General features: G+C 43.5%; 6 non-coding genes across 6 annotated transcripts; 2 read left to right on the top strand and 4 right to left on the bottom strand.

Moving 5' to 3' along the window:
• The first annotated feature begins 490 nt into the window (after nt 1–490).
• LOC115377227 (U6 spliceosomal RNA) lies at nt 491–596 on the top strand. The gene has a single exon (XR_003929975.1). It is a non-coding gene; the product is annotated as a U6 spliceosomal RNA (small nuclear RNA).
• A 745-nt stretch (nt 597–1,341) lies between these two features.
• On the bottom strand, nt 1,342–1,447 carry LOC115377224 (U6 spliceosomal RNA). Its single transcript, XR_003929972.1, has one exon. It is a non-coding gene; the product is annotated as a U6 spliceosomal RNA (small nuclear RNA).
• Nucleotides 1,448–3,516: 2,069 nt separating this feature from the next.
• On the top strand, nt 3,517–3,622 carry LOC115377197 (U6 spliceosomal RNA). The gene has a single exon (XR_003929947.1). It is a non-coding gene; the product is annotated as a U6 spliceosomal RNA (small nuclear RNA).
• A 465-nt stretch (nt 3,623–4,087) lies between these two features.
• Nucleotides 4,088–4,193, bottom strand: LOC115377222 (U6 spliceosomal RNA). The gene has a single exon (XR_003929970.1). It is a non-coding gene; the product is annotated as a U6 spliceosomal RNA (small nuclear RNA).
• Nucleotides 4,194–7,891: 3,698 nt separating this feature from the next.
• Nucleotides 7,892–7,997, bottom strand: LOC115377240 (U6 spliceosomal RNA). Its single transcript, XR_003929987.1, has one exon. It is a non-coding gene; the product is annotated as a U6 spliceosomal RNA (small nuclear RNA).
• Nucleotides 7,998–11,769: 3,772 nt separating this feature from the next.
• LOC115377237 (U6 spliceosomal RNA) lies at nt 11,770–11,875 on the bottom strand. The gene has a single exon (XR_003929984.1). It is a non-coding gene; the product is annotated as a U6 spliceosomal RNA (small nuclear RNA).
• Nucleotides 11,876–14,227: the final 2,352 nt, after the last annotated feature.

Genomic DNA, 14,227 nt, shown 5'->3' with positions numbered 1-14,227 from the left:
AGATTTTTGTGTGTTAGCTAGAGAATTGTGTGCACTGATTTGCAAAAAGTGAATAGCTAAATTGAAAACTGTGTCAAGGCTGAGAATTAGTTTATGGTTTTGCTGATTTGAGGTGAAGTTGTGAGGTTTGAGTGGAAGAGTTTAGAAATAGTGTGATATATAAAGGCTTTGTGTGTAAGCAATTGAAAAAAACTGTAAATGTGAATGAATTGTGGGAGGTCATTACGGGGTGCCGCCTTGCTATGACGACTCCACCCATGGCGAGGTGATACTCAATTGTAATGGAAAACCACCAAAGCCGCGTTGAGCCGTGTCGAGGCGAGTAGGTACTAGTGGAAAAGCGCCATTTGTTATGGAGTTACTTCAACTGGGATGCAGAGAGACATTTTCTGTGGAAAATATTGGCAGTGGCTCAGCTGAGAGCAAACCATGACTGAGAAAGCAGAACATATGGCAGCCTACATATAGGGCACAGCTCCCCCTGGTGGTTGTGTTACTCTGGTAGCACATATACTAAAATTGGAACGATACAGAGAAGATTAGCATGGCCCCTGCGCAAGGATGACACGCAAATTTGTGAAGCGTTCCTCATTTTCCTCTTAAAATGGAGCTTTTTGCTGTTAAAAAACGGCAGAGAAGTGAGTTTTTCAAGGTTTTCCAGAGGCCTGTACCATAAAGCTGGATTTGGGCTCAGCGAGCTAACTTCAGGCTTAACCCTGGCTTTTCTGTACCATAAAGGTGGCTTACTTTTTATCGGGCTACGTTGCCGTGGTAACGTATGCTGAACACCTAACCTGCTCCGGAGCAGGTTACGTTCAGGATAAGAGCTCCCCTGCGCAAGGATGACACGCAAATTCGTGAAGCGTTCCTCATTTTTAGAGGTTTTCCAGGTGTTTATGGCTCTTTTGTGTGACAGCGCCCCTAGTGGCAGCTTGCTGGATTCAATGTGGTGGCAAAGAACAAAGAACAGTGTTGTTTTTTAACAACTGACTGAGAAATGATTTTCCTCAAAAGATATTCCTTGTTTTTGACTTTTGAGTGTCATAGAGCCCCCATTCCTGTCTGATATTCTCTCTGGTCTCTCAGCTTTGTAAAATGATCAGCGGAGTTTAAATCGGGAGGCGGGGGCTGGAAAGGGGACAAGAGCCTCCACACGGGACAGAAAAAGAGGTCCCTCTTGTCATGTTCCTGCGATAAACCAGGTCAAATATCAGACGCGACTGTTTCCGCAAGAGATGTTTTTTAATCTGAGCAGCTAAAGTGAGGCCAGCAAGCTGCCACTAGGGGCGCTGTCACACAAAAGAGCCAAAAACACCTGGAAAACCTTGAAAAAGTCCAAAGGAAAATGAGGAACGCTTCACGAATTTGCGTGTCATCCTTGCGCAGGGGCCATGCTAATCTTCTCTGTATCGTTCCAATTTTAGTATATGTGCTACCAGAGTAACACAACCACCATGGGGAGCCGTGCCCTATATGTAGGCTGCCAAATGTTCTGCTTTCTCAGTCATGGTTTGCTCTCAGTTGAGTCCAGTCTGGTCTGCTGGAGGCCGCAAAGCATGCTGGGACTTTTATGCAAAGCAGATGTGACATCAGCCCCTGAGGATTGCTCGGCTGCAGGAGACAAACCAAAGGATCAAATTCCTGTCGCTCCTCCTCCCACATTAAATCCAGAGGGAAGCAAAATGGAGCCACATCTCAAAAATATAAAGAAAAACTCTTTTTTATGGATTCATTGTTTCTTTTTTCTTTGTCAACAAAAAAAAAACAAACAAAAAAAAACAGTCACACAAGTCACATCAAAATCATATCACATTTGATGACAAAAACTGTATTTCAAGTAGAGTTCTCATCGGGCCTGAAAATTAAGACCCGACCCGACCCGGGCCTGACTGGGCCAGCCCGAGGCCCGACCCGACCCGACTAATTAGCCGAACTTTAGGCCCGACAGCCTGATAAAGCCCGAAAAAAAAAAAAAAATCGCCCCTAATCGCCAAATTCGCCATTATTTAGCAGAGCCGGTCGGCCGCGGCACCGGGGCACCATCAGTCGGTATCAGGCGGGCCGGCCGCGGCACCGGCCAGCATCAGGCAGCTCACCTGTCAGATCCGGCAGACCTGACGGGTGGGCGCGGTATCGGACGGTGCCGCGGCCGGCCCGCCTTATGCTGACTGATGGTGCCGCGGCATGTGCGGGTCAGTACGGTAGTCTAGAAAACTGGAGATTTTTTTTTCCCGTGCGCCCCCAAGTAGATTGCGCCCTGGGCAGTTGCACTGCCCATAGCAAAAACCGTGCCTGCTGCCGAGTCTGCCAGCACAGCGGGATGCTGCTGCAACTCTCTCTCACTTGTTTGCGCTGCGCTCGCACAGCTGGTTGTCTGTCTGTCACTGAAAGTTTAGCCTCCAAATCCAATCCAGTCTCTCACTCTCTCCACCAGTCACATAAAAATGAAACGTCATAATCAATAACAGAACACATAATTCTATTTTTTTTATTTAAAAAAAAAAATCCCCCACAGAACCCGAAGCCCGACCCGACCCGCCCAATTCACGTAAATTTTAGGCCCCACCCGACCCAACATTTTCGGGTCGGGTCGGGTTCGGGCAGAATATGAGAACTCTAATTTCAAGAGGAAAATGACACTGAAGTAACTCCATAAAAAAAGTGCGGCTGAGCTGCTATAAGATGAAATAAACATCAGAGATGCTTTGTTACAAGCTGCAACTGCAGGAAGTACACAAACTATGGTGATGCAGATCTTCTTCCATGATGGTTCTCCTTGGAGCATCTATACTCTTGTAAACCCTTCTGCATCGTCAGCTGGGATCTCAGGCTCACAGGTGTTTGACCCCTTGACCAGTACACCTCGCCTGAGTGGGGCAGTGGAGACTGACTGGCCTTCACCTGCAGGGGGCGTTCCAGCTGTGGCTCTCTTCAGCCACAGCCATCTTGAGCTGGTCTCAGATGCTGCAGCTGTGTCCCTGGTGGCTTTCTTCAGCTGTTTGGACTCCAGCCCAACCCTCTGGAGGAAGTAGTGCGTCGATTTTGTTGGGAACCCGTGGCAACCGACTTGGATGGGGAAGATGGTTGCGTGCCCCCCTCTTCACCCTGTCATGTAACTGTGACTGTGTGGCTGAGCTGCTCACCATCAACAGCTTCACCAAAGGCTTCAGTTCTTCAGTATTATGAGTTTTGTCTGAGGCTGTTTTTTTTTTTTTTTTTTTTCTCCTCCTCCTCCAAATTGTATCGCATCTTCTGTTTTTTTTTCTTTTCTTCATGATTTTGAGATGTGGCTCCATTTTTCTTCCCTCTGGAGGGAATGTGGGAGGAGGGGCGGCAGGAGTCTGATTCTTTGCTTTGTCTCCTGAAGCTGACCAATCCTCAGGGGCTGACGTCACAAGTCCCAGCATGCTTTGCGGCCTCCAGCAGAGCAGACTGGACTCAACTGAGAGCAAACCATGAATGAGAAGGTCAGAGGCGTGGCAGCCTACATATAGGACACGGCTCCCCCTGGTGGTTGTGTTACTCTGGTAGCACATATACTAAAATTGGAACGATACAGAGAAGATTAGCATGGCCCCTGCGCAAGGATGACACGCAAATTCGTGAAGCGTTCCTCATTTTTAGAGGTTTTCCAGGTGTTTATGGCTCTTTTGTGTGACAGCACCCCCAGTGGCAGCTTGCTGGATTCAATGTGGTGGCAAAGAACAAAGAACAGTGTTGTTTTTTGAACAACTGACTGAGAAATGATTTTCCTCAAAAGATATTCCTTGTTTTTGACTTTTGAGTGTCATAGAGCCCCCATTCCTGTCTGATATTCTCTCTGGTCTCTCAGCTTCGTAAAATGATCAGCGGAGTTTAAATCAGGAGGCGGGGGCTGGAAAGGGGACAAGAGCCTCCACACGGGGCAGAAAAAGAGGTCCCTCTTGTCATGTTCCTGCGATAAACCAGGTCAAATATCAGACGGGACTGTTTCTGCAAGAGATGCTCTTTGATCTGAGCAGCTAAAGTGAGGCCAGCAAGCTGCCACTAGGGGCGCTGTCACACAAAAGAGCCATAAACACCTGGAAAACCTTGAAAAAGTCCAAAGGAAAATGAGGAACGCTTCACGAATTTGCGTGTCATCCTTGCGCAGGGGCCATGCTAATCTTCTCTGTATCGTTCCAATTTTAGTATATGTGCTACCAGAGTAACACAACCTCCAGGGGGAGCCGTTCCCTATATGTAGGCTGCCATATGTTTTGCTTTCTCAGTCATGGTTTGCTCTCAGTTGAGTCCAGTCTGCTCTGCTGGAGGCCGCAAAGCATGCTGGGACTTTTATGCAAAGCAGATGTGACATCAGCCCGTGAGGATTGGTCGGCTGCAGGAGACAAACCAAAGGATCAAATTCCTATCGCTCCTCCTCCCACATTAAATCCAGAGGGAAGCAAAATGGAGCCACATCTCAAAAATATAAAGAAAAACTCTTTTTTTATGGATTCATTGTTTCTTTTTTCTTTGTCAAAAAAACAGTCAAGAAAAAGTCACATCAAAGTCATATTACATTTGATGACAAAAACTGTATTTCAAGAGGAAAATGACACTGAAGTAACTCCATAAAAAAGTGCGGCTGAGCTGCTATAAGATGAAGTAAACATCAGAGATGCTTTGCTACAAGCTGCAACTGCAGGAACTACACAAACTATGGTGATGCAGATCTTCTTCTATGATGGTTCTCCTTGGAGCATCTATACTCTTGGAAACCCTTCTGCATCGTCAGCTGGTATCTCAGGCTCACAGGTGTTTGACCCCTTGACCTGTACACCTCGCCTGAGTGGGGCAGCACAGACTGACTGGCCTTCACCTGCAGGGGGTTCCAGCTGTGGCTCTCTTCAGCCACAGCCATCTTGAGCTGGTCTCAGATGCTGCAGCTGTGTCCTTTGTCGCTTTCTTCAGCTGTTTGGACTCCAGGCCAACCCTCTGGAGGAAGTAGTGCGTTGATTTTGCTGGGAACCCGCGGCAGCCGACTTGGACGGGGAAGATGGTTGCGTGCCCCCCTCTTCACCCTGTCATGTAACTGTGACTGAGCTGCTCACCACCAACAGCTTCACCAAAGGCTTCAGTTCTTCGGTATTTTGAGTTTTGTCTGAGGCTGTTTTTTCGCTCCTCCTCCTCCAAATTGTATCGCATCTTCTGGTTTTTTTTAAGGGTTTTTTTTTTTCTTCATAATTTTGAGATGTGGCTCCATTTTTCTTCCCTCTGGAGGGAATGTGGCAGGAGGGGCAGCAGGAGTCTGATTCTTTGGTTTATCTCCTGCAGCCGACCAATCCTCAGGGGCTGATGTCACAAGTCCCAGCATGCTTTGCTTCCTCCAGCACAGCAGACTGGATGCAACTGAGAGCAACCCATGACTGAGAAAGCAAAACATATGGCAGCCTACATATAGGGAACGGCTCCCCCTGGAGGTTATGTTACTCTGGTAGCACATATACTAAAATTGGAACGATACTTTCTTTCGAAAGTATTTATTGTTATTTTTCAGTCCACACATACAGTATTCACATTGGATAAATAAAGCAACAATTTACCCTTTAAAACACCAGTCGAGTAATAAATAAATACAATCTGTTTAGCAATAATTTAGTTTAAAACAATAAAAGACATTGTTTTAAAAGGCATAACAGATAAGAACATGGTGGTCGTAAAAGGTAAAGGTGCGTTTAAAACAAACAATGTATGTGTGCTGAGTTCAATAAAATCTTTTAAAAAAGGAGTGCATTTGTTAAAATGTTGTGCAGAAGCGGGGTGAGTCCTTTCCAAGGGTAACTCATTCCGCTCTCCGGATTAGGTCTCTCGGGATCCTGCCGTGGTGCTCAGCGGAGATCCCCACCCTTTTGCTCCTTCCCACCTGCCACACCCGGAGAGCCAGGCCGCCGCTGCTTTGACCTTTTACTGTGTGGCTTCCGACTCCTTCGTCCGAATGAGCAGTGAGGCGAATCTTCTTTGTGGCTGTGTCCTAGGCCCGCCGCCTGCAGCTCCGGCCGCTTGGACCGTCGCTGCTGCCATCCGGATCACAGCCACGGGGGGGGCTCTGCCTTTGCCTTCTTACCAGCAAGTTTCTGGAGGTCCATATGGCGTCTTTGATGGCGGCGAGGGTGAGCCACTGTTTTGCAAAGTCCTTTTTGTTTTGTTTTTTTCCTTGGCTCACCCCATACAGCACCATTTGTGCTGTCAGGACCTCCCTAACCGGTAAGTACGGGAATTGCAAGGAGCCGGCTGTCGCCCACTGGTCTACGGCAGCGCTGCACTCCCAGAGCAGATGCCTCACCGACTCAGGCGCGCCACAACCTGGTCGGGGGCAGATTGAGGTCGCGGACATGCCCCGGGAGTGCATTACGGACCTGACTGGGAGGATCTCATGAGCCACCAGCCACGACAGGTCCCGGAGTCTGTTTGGGAGAGCAGAATGGTTCACGTTGCGCCAAACTGTGGAGGGTTCGCCAAAGGCGAGCCCGCGCACTGGACTAACTGGTTCCCGCTCCTGCACAACAGAAATGAGAGAGCGGTGGTTGGTTAAAACATGCAACTCCTCCTGCTCCAAGTTAAAATTCTTTAAAAACTTCTGGATAAAAGCATATGCGTTTGGCAGGCTAAAAGACACAGGTACTCTAAGATCACTGGGTAAAAGTTTCAGTCTTCTGAGGTAGGACCCCATCCAGAACAGCGTCATCGCTGCAGTCTTGGGGTTTCTGGATGGGGCTGTGGCTTGTGTTATGTGCGTTGTGGTGTATCGGCTTCCTAAAAACAACAAAAGGTCAGGCACTCCTTTTCCTCCTTTCTCCTTTGGCCTCTTCATCACCTCCCTCCTCAGTCGTTCCCACTTGGATCCAGGCCCGGACTGTACATCGGGAGAACCGGGAGAATTCCCGAAGCGCCGGCCTGTCACTGGCCTGCTGGCCTGCCTGTCTTTTTTTTTTTTTTTTTTTTTTTTTTTTGGACAGGTCGCTGGCCAGGCCAATCAGCTGTCATGCCGGTCCGCTCTCCGGTTGGCCTGTCCCTTACAGAGGGACAGGCCAGGCCAGGCCAATCAGAGGCCAGCAGCCTGTGACAAGCTCAAGACGTGATTGGTTTGTTTTGATTAACACCCGCCCCAACAGTCCGAGCACGCTGTAAACATAGGAGGGGGTGTGGCGACTCGCGCGAGTGTGTTGGACTGTGGAGGAGAGCGGAGGAGGCGGAAGGAAAGGTTTAGTGATTACATTGCAGTTGATAAATAAATTTTTCCATGGACCCCAATCCAAATCCGGGGGAAAAAAAAGAGGAAAGGTGGGGCAGAAAGGGAGAGAGAGAAAAAAAGAAAGGCACTCGAGGAAGACGCTGCCAAGTGCCTCAAGCTGCCCTTGTTATTCAGCCCCCCCCCCTCGCTGTCGCACCGTCAAAAAAAAGTGATGCTTCAGCAAGTGAGTTTTCTAAAACACACTGGTTCTTCTCAGTAGGAGGTTCTTTAGGCCATGTGCACTCTCAATTAATTAATCAATTAGCCGGCTAGGACCGGCTAGAGGCATTTTTGCTGATGTCCACTGAGAAAGAAATACTGATGCAACTAGACATTGATGGCATCATTGACAAGGTGGCAGAATCGAGTGCCTTGATGTGCCGCATGCTGATTTTGTAAGGCAAGTTTTTTACACTCATATGGAGTGGCTATGTGACATCAGAGTGAGTGTTGGAGTGGCTAGTGCCTGTATGTGTAGGCTTCCAAATCCCTTCTCAAGATCTGTGCCAGGGGTTCTATACAGACAACGTAGAGGAGGGCAGATAACGGACAACTCTGACGGACACACCGCAGTGTATATTGACTGCTTGAGAAAGCATTGAGAAAGCAGAACATATGGCAGCCTACATATAGAGCACGGCTCCCCTGGAACGCTTCACAAATTTGCGTGTCATCCTTGCGCAGGGGCCATGCTAATCTTCTCTGTATCGTTCCAATTTTAGTATATGTGCTACCGGAGTAACACAGCTTTTGGGCGGAGCCAGGTGTCATATAAAGGCTGACATATGTTCTGCTTTCTCAGTCATGGTTTGCTCTCAGTCAGGCCACCACCAGCATTTTCCACAGAAAATGTCTCCGCATCACAATCAAACTGGAGACCACAAAGCATGCTGGGACTTTTATGCAAAGCAGCTGTGACATCTTCTTTCTTTTCTTTAATCAGATTAATCACATGATTGTCCATAGTTAATCATGATTAATCGCAAATTAATCGCAATTTTTTTTTATTTGTTCTAAATCTACCTTAAACAGATATTTTTCAAGTTTTTAATACTCATATCAACATGGGAGTGGACAAATACTTACTTTCTGCTAATACAGCATGTTTATTATTATTGCAACAATGACAAATACTGTCCAGAATCTCCAAGTAACAAAAGATGTAACAGAAAAAAAAAAAAAAAAAGAAAATAAGGTGCACATACTAAAAAAATTTTTTTAAGAAAAGGCTGAAATTATAAACTCAAGCCCAACAAATAACAGATGGGCATAACTGCAGCATTACATTGTAATGATGTAGCCACCCATCTGGTGACCACTGTGGAAAGTTTACAGGTGGTACAGGTGTCCACTAGCAGGGTTGCCAACTCTCATGCATTGGCCGTGACATTCAGCCTCAATCTCACGTTCTCACGCTCAAGAGAGAAATGTCATGCCAAATCTGACTTTTCTATTGTAAATTTTCCCACTCATCATGTGTACTCATTTGTGACTATAAATAAGCTCAAGTCTTATATAGGCTCTAATCCACTCCAGTGTCTGATGTGTTCTCTGATTGTTGATTCGCTGAAAACATTACCGTCATTACGTCAGTGATGTCCGTCTGCTGCTCGGGTGCTGCTGCTTTGCTGGTTTCAGTTGTTTTTGTGTGAAAATGTTTAGTTGGAGTTGAGTTTCAGTATTGCTCTTAGTTGTTTTATTCTAATCTTTATTCTAATTCTAATCAGATTAGCTCTTCACTTTGTGAAGGCAGTGACTCCCAGTCATGTCCACGTCCCAGTCTCAATAACCATCAGCAAAACTAAGCACACTTTTTGTCTAGTTTAGTAAGAACACTGTATGGCTTCAGTTAGTCTGTCTAACATTTATTTTTTATTTTTTATTTCAGTTAAACTAAAATGTTTTTTTTTTTTTTTTTTTTACACATAGTCTCAGTTTTTAGTTTAATTAACTTAGTTTAACTAACTTAGTTACACCTGCAGAGATGCATTCAAGTTAAAACAACACTGAAATGAATCTTCCAAGACGAAGTATGACTTCTGGTTTGTTACTCCACAGTGTAGTTAAAAAAAAAGATCATAAGAGTTGCAAAATATCATAATTATTTTTGTTGTTGTTTGTGGTGGTGGTGTTTTTGTTGTTACTAATCATAATGATAATGTATTAGAAATGATCACAAAACAAGTAAAACATGGTGAGATGAAGGTAAATCAAGATGTAGAAAAATCTAGATTATATCAAAAATCATTGCTGAAAATAATTTTTTTTAGGGATCTATAAGAAATGAAGGAGGACGATGATTTCACCAATTTTTAATGATTCCATCATTTGGTACCTCTAAATCTTTCTACAAATTGTCCTCTGCTGTTGCAATGTGCAGGGAGGTGAAGATCTGACTGCTGTCTAGCTGAATACGAATAGAATGAATTAATGATTTTTTTAAAAAGTATTTATTTTAATGTTATACCATCTAAATAGCTCATTCCACAGGGAATTGCATGACACAATTACAGCAACACAGAAAACAGACTTCCAGATATTATACCTATTTAAACAACATACAATATATTTTCTTTGTTACCATTAGTCACCCAAACATTCTGCAACGGCAAATATTAAAATAATCAAGATCTTCCCCATTAATCTTATCAAACAATTACTTCTTTAAATCATGACATAAAGGACAAAATGAAAGAAAATGCTTTTAATTTTCCAGTTCATTTAATCCACATCAGCGGCTAAGCCTTTCCATCTCTTCAGTACCAAAATAATGTGCAGTTTCCACTTTCTTGGTTCAGACAGACGGGGAGGAAATCCAGTTCCAGAGGCCGACCAAGACTGGAAGCCACTGGCGCCCCCTACCTGGAAGGTGGAGCTGCACAGCTACACACTAGGGATGGGCAATACCACACTTTTAGGATTCGATATGATACCGATACTTTTTCTTGCATTTTCATCGATACCGATACTCATACCGATATTGATAATTTATTATTGGCAATTTTTTTCATTCAAAATATTATTACATTTAAGACAGGTCACATAACAAATACAGACCATTTATACCATATATTATGGAAAATATATAATAGAAGTTTTGCCTCTTACTTATCCACATAATCAAATAGGGATGTACCTGGTTTAATCAAGTTTTCAGACTTCTTAAAATATATGCATATTCACATAAATTGTGCATGATTACTTAAGCAAAATATTCAGTAAACATTACTAAAAACCAAAGCATATTTTAAGTAATCAACAATTGTACAATACTGGATATAATTATCCTCTTCACCTTACATGTCTGTTGAAATTAGATTGAGATTTCAATATTTATTGTCCTTATCACTACACTGGCAAAGGTAACTGTCTGTACCTGGATACACTTGGCCTTTTTGCAGACTCTCTTGTAGGGTCTTTTGCCGGACAGCAGGTGGTGCTCTAGGCTGGACGTTAACGGCAGCCTGCCTTTTTTCAAGCTCACTGTGGCTCTCTGCATGTGTGGTCTTAACATGCTTGAATAAATTACTTGTGTTGCTGCTATGTGAAACCTTTTTTTTTTAATCACACACTTGGCACCTTGCCGTCACTTTGTCGAGTGGTGAAAAATAACTCCACACCAAGCTTCTTTTTCTGTCTGCCATTATTTTCTGTGTGTTCCTCCGGCTCCCACATTCAACAGGAAACCATGTCTCAGGTTTCCTGTCACGTGACACGGGCCAGCTCAATACGTCGCCAGGCACAGGGGTGTCTCGGCAAACACATGGGGCTCTAGTTTCACAGACCGGGTGAGGCGGGGGCGCAGCTGCACTTCGCCAACTGGGTGTGGCCAGGTGGATTTTGCAATTTTGGTGCGCCGTGCACGGTGGCGCATGTACTCTCAATAAATACCGACAAAAACCACTATTCAATGCTACTATGTCAATCAGCACATATATTTATCTCCATATCGACTGTCCCATCACATCTGATGTCAGATCAAAGGAGATTAGCACCGTTTGTGCTGATTGTGAGGTTTTGGTGACGTGTGTGCACTGCCTGCCAGTCAGCCAAACTTCCACTCCACTGGCTCCGCTCCGTCTTGTACTGAAAGTAGACGTGGTTTCAGATGGCAAGCTTTGGGCGCACCTCAGCCGAAGCCTTTTGGCACGAAACTGTCACTGCACCAAGCTGAATCTGTCAACACCTCCCCCCACTGCAACGCCATTCCCATCTCGTCTCACCTCGGTCTGCCAAAATACCAAACTGTGTGCCCCTCGGGTTGCGCTGCTCCAAACTAGCTCTGCGGGGGGTTCGCCTCACTGCGCCTCACGTGCTGTGCCGGGAAACTAGAGCCCACAGAGTTTTGTTTGAAAAAAATCAAATCTCAGTAATTTTTTCAAATAGCAACACCGTTCTTTGTCCTTTGTGAGGCCAGGAAGCTGCCACTAGGGGCGCTGTCACAGGATTGAGCCAAAAACATCTGGAATACCTTGAAAAACTCACTTCTCTGCCGTTTTTTAACAGCAAAAACTCCATTTGAAGAGGAAAGCTTCACGAATTTGCATGTCATCCTTGCGCAGGGGCCATGCTAATCTTCTCTGTATCGTTCCAATTTTAGTATATGTGCTACCGGAGTAACACAGCATTTGGGAGGAGCCAGGTGTCATATAAAGGCTGACATATGTTCTGCTTTCTCAGTCATGGTTTGCTCTCAGTCGGGCCACCACCAGCATTTTCCACAGAAAATGTCTCCGTATCACAATCAAACTGGAGACCACAAAGCATGCTGGGACTTTTATGCAAAGCAGCTGTGACATCTTCTTTCTTTTCTTTAATCAGATTAATCACATGATTGTCCATAGTTAATCATGATTAATCGCAAATTAATCGCAATTTTTTTTTTATTTGTTCTAAATCTACCTTAAACAGATATTTTTCAAGTTTTTAATACTCATATCAACATGGGAGTGGACAAATACTTACTTTCTGCTAATACAGCATGTTTATTATTATTGCAGCAATGACAAATACTGTCCAGAATCTCCAAGTAACAACAGATGTAACAATAAAAAAAAAATAAAATAAGGTGCACAAACTAAAAAATGAAAGAAAAGGCTGAAATTATAAACTCAAGCCCAACAAATAACAGATGGGCATAACTGCAGCATTACATTGTAATGATGTAGCCACCCATCTGGCGACCACTGTGGAAAGTTTACAGGTGGTAGAGGTGTCCATTGGCAGGGTTACCAACTCTCACGCATTGGCCGTGACAGTCACACATTCAGCCTCAATCTCACGCTCTCACGCTCAAGAGAGAAATCTCACGCCAAATCTGACTTTTCTATTGTAAATTTTTCCACTCATCATGTGTACTCATTTGTGACTATAAATAAACTCAAGTCTTACATAGGCTCTAAACCACTCCACTGTCTAATGTGTTCTCTGATTGTTGATTCGCTGAAAACATTACCGTCATTACGTCGGTGACGTCCGTCTGCTGCTCGGGTGCTGCTGCTTTGCTGGTTTCAGTTGTTTTTGTGTGAAAATGTTTAGTTGGAGTTGAGTTTCAGTATTGCTGTTAGTTGTTTTATTCTAATCTTTATTCTAATTCCAGTCTCACTAACCATCAGCAAAACTAAGCACACTTTTTGTCTAGTTTAGTAAGAACACTGTATGGCTTCAGTTAGTTTTCTTTTTTTCTCTAACATTTCTTTTTTATTTTTTAATTTCAGTTAAACTAAAATGTTTTTTTACACATAGTCTCAGTTTTTAGTTTAATTAACTTAGTTACACCTGCAAAGATGCATTCAAGTTGAGACGACACCGAGATGAATCTTCCAAGACGAAGCATGACTTCTGGTTTGTTACTCCACAATGTAGTTAAAAAAAAAGATCATAATAATTATAAAATATCATTATATTTGTTGTTGTTGTTGTTGGTGGTGGTGGTGGTGTTTTTGTTGTTACTAAACATAATGATAATGTATTAGAAATGATCACAAAACAAGTAAAACATGGTGAGATGAAGGTAAATCAAGATGTAGAAAAATCTAGATTATATCAAAAATCATTGCTGAAAATAATTTTTTTTAGGGATCTATAAGAAATGAAGGAGGACGATGCTTTCACCAAATAATAATGATTCCATCATTTGGTACCTCTAAATCTTTCTACAAATTGTCCTCTGCTGTTGCAATGTGCAGGGAGGTGAAGATCTGACTGCTGTCTAGCTGAATACGAATAGAATGAATTCATGATTTTTTTAAAAAAGTATTTATTTTAATGTTATGCCATCTAAATAGTTCATTCCACATGGGATTACATGACACAATTGTAGCAACACAGAAAACACACTTCCAGATATTATTCCTATTTAAACAACATACAATATATTTTTTTTGTTACCATTAGTCACCCAAACATTCTGCAACGGCAAATATTAAAATAATCAAGATCTTCCCCATTAATCTTATCAAACAATTACTTCTTTAAATCATGACATAAAGGACAAAATAAAAGAAAATGCTTTTAATTTTCCAGTTCATTTAATCCACATCAGCGGCTAAGCCTTTCCATCTCTTCAGTACCAAAATAATGTGCAGTTTCCACTTTCTTGGTTCAGACAGACGGGGAGGAAATCCAGTTCCAGAGGCCGACCAAGACTGGAAGCCACTGGCGCCCCCTACCTGGAAGGTGGAGCTGCACAGCTGCACACTCGGGATGGGCAATACCACACTAGGATTCAATACAATACTGATACTTTTTCTTGCATTTTCATCGATACTGATACTGATAATTTCTTATTGGCAATTTTTTTCATTCAAAATATTATTACATTTAAGACAAATCACGTGACGAATACAGACCATTAATACCATATATTATGGAAAATATATAATAGAAGTTTTGCCTCTTACTTATCCACATAATCAAATAGGGATGTACCTGGTTTAATCAAGTGTTCAGACTTCTTAAAATATATGCATATTC

Source organism: Myripristis murdjan, chromosome 18 (assembly GCF_902150065.1).
Source record: "Myripristis murdjan chromosome 18, fMyrMur1.1, whole genome shotgun sequence".
Taxonomy (NCBI): Eukaryota; Metazoa; Chordata; class Actinopteri; order Holocentriformes; family Holocentridae; genus Myripristis; species Myripristis murdjan.
Note: the sequence above shows the minus strand (reverse complement) of the source record. Positions and strands in the feature narration are given on the sequence as shown.